This window comes from Athene cunicularia, assembly GCF_003259725.1.
Source record: "Athene cunicularia isolate RWA chromosome 1 unlocalized genomic scaffold, athCun1 chr1_part1, whole genome shotgun sequence".
NCBI lineage: Eukaryota > Metazoa > Chordata > Aves > Strigiformes > Strigidae > Athene > Athene cunicularia.
In genome coordinates, this window is record NW_020799091.1 from 30,250,879 (window position 1) to 30,257,943 (window position 7,065).

Consider the following 7,065-nt stretch of genomic DNA (forward strand, 5'->3'; position numbering starts at 1 on the left):
AAAAAAAAAAAATTATTTCATGTGTCTTTTCAACAGGATTCTCAGATCAGGGACACCACAGTGACTGTAACAGTCTGTTCACTCTTACATGTGCATAGTATTTGTCACATATTTACTGGCTGGACTGGTAGCCTAAAATATACAGATATGTGTATGTATGTGTCTGTATATATACACTTATAAATTTATGCATACATACATTTATATAGATATACTATACATATAACCATACACACACAGAAATATAAGGTGAATGATCCCACTAAAGTCTTTAACTAAATGAAGGCCCCACACCTACAAAAAACCATGCTTAAGTACATCTAGCAATACTCACCCTAACTGGCTTAAACAAAATTAATTCTGTATCTTTATTGGACAAGTATAATGACATGCTTCGTAGTGTTGATGGCAGTTTTGTTTTTATTGTCTTATAAGTGGAAGAGACCAGATCGTTGATCTTTGCTGAAAGTAAAAGAAAATACGTTTAATGAACTAAAATGGCATTCTGGTAGTTGAAATCTGCATTCCATAATATCACCTCCACTTTACTGGGGCGGATCATACCCACACATTTGAGTGAAAGGGAAAGAGGAGGTGACTGGCCTGTGCAGCATCAACCCATCATACAACCACAGTATGCCAAACAATGCTTTTCTTTTGGGACCTACTCAAGACATCTGCCTCTCTTTCCTTGCAGAAAGTGCATCCAACCCATTTCTGCAAGCTACCACATCCTCCTGAGGTTCCTGAAGTCACCGCCTTCCAACAGCAAAGTCCTACAGAGCCTCCCCCCTAGAAAACTTGTCTGGAAAAGAAAAACTGCTGGGAAATATCAGAGAAATAAGAGAACAGCACATGACAATTCTCCTTACTGACCACAGGCCACATCTGTAAGAAGAAAGGCTGCATAGCCATCTGGATTTTGAATCAACCAAACAGAAATCCTCTCTCAGACAAGACCTTCTTTCTTTATTGCTAGGTATTTTAATGATTTTACAAGATCTTTGCTTAAAGGGCAGGGAAACTGGCATTTCTACTACACAGTTTATCAGACCTGCAATGAGATGGATCTCCCACTTCTCTTCTTTGACTATAAAAGCCATCTGAGGTGACAATCTCATATGCAGACATCTGCATTGCTTCAGGTGAATCCTGATATAACATCCTACAGTTTTTCTTTTAGATTATGTGGGTGGTGTCATTAGCCAACAATTTGTTCCATTTTTAACTTCCCCCTTTTTTTTTATCTTAAGCTGGATGAAGAAGGCTTTAGCAGCAGTATCTGAGATTTCTTGCCTGTAAGTACCTTTGCTAGTGAGTTGCTGTGATTGCTGGGCTTGTCCTGGAGACAGAAGCATGTGGTAGCTGCAGCGCACCTAGAGAAGAAACAGAGACTGCAGCCCTTTGTGTAGTAAAAGGTGCCATAATCCTAATTAAAAGTGGCCAGGGGCCTTCATGGTTTATCAAAACACAGGGCTGCATAATTCCCTGCCTGCTAAACCTGTCATCTCCAGGCCATACATCATCTGGTTGAGAGTAGTAGGAGATAGTATGGAAGAGACTTGCTGGTTCATATCTAATCCATTGTTTGCTATGAGTAATTATCAGCTGCTGGTGGGCTGAACATTTCATTGTTTTAAGCAAGGGGATCCCTTACATCCCTTAGGAAAGCCATCCTGCAGCATCACAGAGCCTACCCCATTCTAGTTAGGTTAGATTTTCCCTTTCTATTTATTTCTCCTCAAAGAAGGCAAAACACACAGAAACTCCTCAGTCTCTCCCTCCATCCCTTCTCCTTTTCAAGTCATACATGACACAAGGCTTGGAGAAACAAAGCTGCATCACATTCTCCTCAACAAAAACCTTCTAATTTTTTTTTTTTTTCAGGGAACAGAATATCATTCATACTCTCAAAACAAAATTAATAAGCTGCCAAACTGAAAACTTAATCTTTCAAAAAGCACCGACTGACATCAGCACCTCCAGAAGACCTGCTGGAGCCAGACAGTGAGTTTCTTGCAGAGCACTTAAAGGTGAGTGTAGCCTGTTGGATCTCTTCTTGTTGCTTTTCAGGTAGGTATTGTAGAGAGCTGTATAGTGTTGGGTCTGCTCATATCTCATGAGAGTCCTATGGTTCCAGTCAAGGACATTTAGATATCTCCTGCGAGATATGAAAAAGAACCTGATTCAGGCAAAATGTTAAAGTTATTATCAGTGGGTGCACTAAGCTGATGGGACATACCAGTTCGTGGCTGAGGTGGAAAGCTGAGTCTGGTGTCCCTGCAGTTTTACTGGGATGGTACCGATTTATAAATAGGTTTACATACTATGCAGCTTGAAGGCTGAACAACAGCAGTCAGTGATCTCCAGCCTAAGTGAAGCCTTAGAATCTGGTCTACTCACTTCCATATCATTCATCTCTCTTACCCTCCAGATTAGGCTGCTTTATCCAAACTGCCTAGCAGGGTCAGATCCAGGCTCCTCAGCCAGGAATCACTTGGGGGAGTGCTCCCTGTCCCAGGCCAAACCCTAGTCCAACAATTTACCAGCACAGCCAGAAGTTTTACAGGGTCCAGGAAGCCTTGAACTCATAAGTAGGACATCACCATTGTGTCCAGAAAGGGATGGGGTGTCTCCTCCACTCCAGCTGCCAAGAGAAGCAGCACTCCAGGGCCTGTTGTCCCAGCTCCAGTGTCTCTGGGAGGGCAAGAAGAGACTGGTGGCCTGCCCCATCAGCCAGGGGCTGGATGGGACCCCCTCACCAGCTCAACCCCCCCCCAGCACAGCTCTTCTTTTTCCTCACCTCCCTCTCCGCTCCCTTCCCAAAAAAGAAAGCATTACAGTTTCTGCAGGTGTGCAAGAAAATTATCTGTGATTTATCACACAATCAGTGATTTTGTTGGCTTTTTTATTTTCAACATAGAAGTGCATTATACTGCTCTACCCTCCTGAAATATAGGGATAGCAAATCCTCCTGCCTGGGACCGTCTCTTTTTAGCCTCATAAAAAGCCTGAAAAATGAGAGCAGGAACAAAATCATCAGTTTGTTGCTTTTTTGTTCCCCTCCATCCCTTACAACCAGGAAGTAATTCTTAGCTATTCTGCAGAGACAAAATGTACATCTTCAGGTTATAAATTAGTGCCGCAGTTAGGGCTGGAGTCACTTCACGTGTACGTAAATTCCTCCACCTGGGAGCTTCTGCGGATGAGTCCCTCAGGTCCCTGCAACAGACAAAACCCGAGCATGGCCCCTTTCAGCATATGAGAATTAGCTGCTGCTTTTAACGATGGTGCTAAAAGGGAACAGAGCGAGGTCTCCCCACTTCTCCCCTCTCCTAGCTGCTCTCTGTTCTTCCTGGAGAAGCAGGTGGTAATGCTGCTTATTCCTATTAGAAAGCATTAAACCCAGCTCCCTTGTAATGCTGGGAGCTGAGCCCTTAGCAAAGAAATGTTTCTATTTCACTTGTCAGTATGTTGCAGGATAAATCACTTGTGCGTCTGATGGAAAGAGGGCTCTTGGCAAATTATTTCATCAGAGAGCATAAAATAAGAGCTGAGCTTTGTACATGAAATGCGAAAACACAGAAATGAAGGATAAGTTCTCAGTTACTTAAAAGGATTTAATTTAATTAAAAAGTAAGAAAACAAACACAAAAAAACAAGGCTAGGTGGAAAGCACAAAGCATGATGGTCTGACAGTGCTCTGGGGTTGGCAGTGTGGGGAGAGGAGGGCCTGGGGCAGAGCATTCCCATCCCTTGCGTCCAGGCAGGCATCCCCATGACACTCCCTCCACACCCCTACTTGCCTCTCACCACCTTGGTTTTGATCCTGCAGCACTGCCGTTCTCCTGAGCCCATAAGACAATGTTATCCTGATGGGTAAACATTTTTTTCTCCTGTTCCTAGATGGAAGGAGTCAGCCACAGAAGCACCCTGCCTCGAGGCGGGTCACCATGACCATCCTCCCTTGGGGTAACCAACCTCAGCCTCCTGAGCTGGCTGCACAACTCGTGCTGCTCTTGCAAGGAAATGAGGTCTACAGAGCTGGTTGCCTTAGGGTTGGCTGTCTGAAGGGTAGTGGAGGCTTGGGTCACTTCCCTCCAGACGCTGTCCCACAGTGGTTTTCTTAGAAAGAGTGCTTTCTGTGGGCCTTCTGTGGGCTTCTCTTTCCTTAACTGTTTCTCAGCTACCTGTCAGGCAACATAGCCATTCTCATCACATTCACCGAGGAAGCCCTGTTTACCTATGGCATCTTGGAGGACAGCAGGCACCCAGGGGTCAGGACTGACTTCAGGAGCCACAGCCAAGGGGTCTCCTTCCACCCTGATAGGCACCTCTGGTGAGTGCAAGACTAGAGGTGACACCGGGTCCCAGCTCATCCACAACCCATCCTGGTGGCACCCCAGGGCTTTAAGGCACACTGAAAGCATCTTCATTTTTTCTTCCAGGTTTGTTTTGTTTTTTTTTTAACGTGAAAGTGCATGAAGAGGAGAGAGGGCTGTGATGCAGTCCACCGGAGTGGTGGTTTCTTGTGTTGTGCACAAAGGTACCAGGTATAGGCATCATGCACAGCACAAGGGCACTTGTGGATTGCCTCATCTCAATTGCGGGTAACATCTGTCCACAGATCCCAGCATGAGGATTGATCTTGGCCAAGGTTAGCCACATGGCCATGGAGGTGTTTTGGCCCCATTACAGTGCAGGAATGAGGGCGCATCTACTTTACCAGCTTCCTGTAGAGCCCCAGGTGGCCATGCTGGAAAAATGTGGGCTTATCTGCACGCAAGGGGAAGCCACAATAGCCAGCACCAGTTAGCTTGAGGTCAACATTGCTCCTGGTTTGTTTCTCATATCCAGTGAGTGTTCCTCACTAAAGAATGGCTTAGGTGACCAATTTCTTATAGCCTAAGTTGTAATATGAGGTGACCAATGCTCTAGTAAAAACTGCTGGCATTTGAGCAATCAAATACTAATTTTCGACACCCCATCCCCAGTCTCCAAAGTTTCCCTTCAGAAAGCTAGTATCTGAGGAATCAGTAAATCCTGTCTCAATTTTACAAGTCCTCCCTGTGCTGAGACTAATTAATGGACATCTTAAATGTCTAACTGGCTATTACAAATCATTTTAAATAGCTTTTGAAATAACACTTCCATCAGACTCCTGCAGTCCTACTATTCGCCTGCAGACATGTTGGTCTTTCATCCATCACACAGCAGTCAGGTTTTTACAGCCCAGCACCGAGGTGATCCCTAGCAGCTCAACACCATCGCCAGCCCTATCACGGGTCTCTCCTGACCCCATTGGACCACATGCTCCCCATCAGTGTTAGCCACGCACCAGCTGCCAGCTTGCCACCAAGCTGGGGCAGGCTGCTATGACTCTCCCTGCACTTGTAAATTAAGGGTAATGTTAAATGACTACTTAGATTTCTAAAAAGAATATGATAGCTTTGATAAAGAAAAACAGAAAACAGACAGCCTGTGGATATGTTGTCTGACCAGTTCAGGCTTGTCCATGGCCAGAGCTATAGAATATCACAGCTGGAAAGTTAGATCTTTTTTTTCCTACTGTTTTTTCCGAGCTACGGCACAATGTAATGCTGGGGAAGGTCAAGCTGCTCTCACAGCCTGGTAAGAATCAACTTCTTCACGCTTAGGCAGGAAAAACTCAATGTAACACATGCCGTGAATGATAAAAACTCCCTGTGTGCCATGGCTGGGGAGATAATTCAGCACCCAGCATCACCTACCCAGGCTGTCATGAGATGGGGAGTATCAATTTGTATTTGTATGCCATAAATACAGGCTGTTTTCACACACACACTGCGTTTCTCTCTCCTTTGTTTGGCAAGGCCATTTTCTGTACCCAGCTACATTCACAACCACACACACATGCACAGAGGACCTGTTCTCAGCATAAAGGTTGCCAGAGCAAACGAACTTATCATGTCCAGGGACTTTCAGAAGATGTAGACATGCAATAGGAAGAGGGGGACACACACACAGAGCTCACGCTCTGCCTGAGGATTTTCTCTGCCGTTCACGGACTGATTGCCCTCCCAGAAGCCAGCCAATTTCTGTAGTGTGCTTTCACTGTAGGACAAAAACTATTAACAAAAACCAGTCCCTGAACTGATGCTTCAGGTCCCAGCAGTTACTCTTGGATGGCAAAAATAAGAAGTTTGGTCCAACCGCAGACAAAAGATGGCATCTGGGACCAGGAAGTTGTTGGCTCTGGACTCATCCAGCTTCCCATTTGTCTGCAGGGCTGCCCTGGACCCCTGCACTGGGATCTGCTTAGACCAGGCAGGGGCCAGCCAGACGTGCTGGAAGTGGCACGACTTCAGCCACCATGCTCATAGCCCTCCTTTCCAGTCCATCACCATGAAAGTAAGCAGCCACATCACTATTAAAATCCTGGCTCAGGATCAAATTGCCTTACTGTTCACCTGCTACAGCAATCACGCCCATTTCAAGATCAGGTCCCTGATCAAGGTACGTATTTGCTAAGGTAGCCCTCACCAGCCAGCTCCTGCCTACCAGCTCCTTGGAGAGTAGCAGCAGCAGGGAAACAACTCAGTGGAGATAAGCTTGGGGCTGCCGCATGGGACTGGTCACAAATTTTCAGGTGGAACAGTCACCATTTCATTCAAAAGCAAATTTCCTGCCTGTGTGAATCTTAATGAAATTCCCTTTCAGGAAAGCATTTAGATAAGATTGAAATGCTGTCGCTGAAGGGTGAGAACAGGAAGTTGCACAAATTCATTCTGAAACACTTTTTCTTACCAAAACATTTATATTAAATGTCAATAGAAACACAAAGCTCTTGATTTTATCTAAACCAGCATTTCACTTAATGTGAAACAAGCATCTGGGGAGGTTTTCGCAATACAGGGTACACTGAAATCCTTTGGTATTTGTTGTCACTCAGGTTTCCCACATCTGACCCTTTGCTGGAGGTGGAAATGCTGTTCTGGCCAGGGATCCGCCCTGCTCAGTGCTGGTGCAGCTGTCCCAGCTTACTGGTATGCACCTCTGTCCTTCTCTGGATGCAAACACAACTGG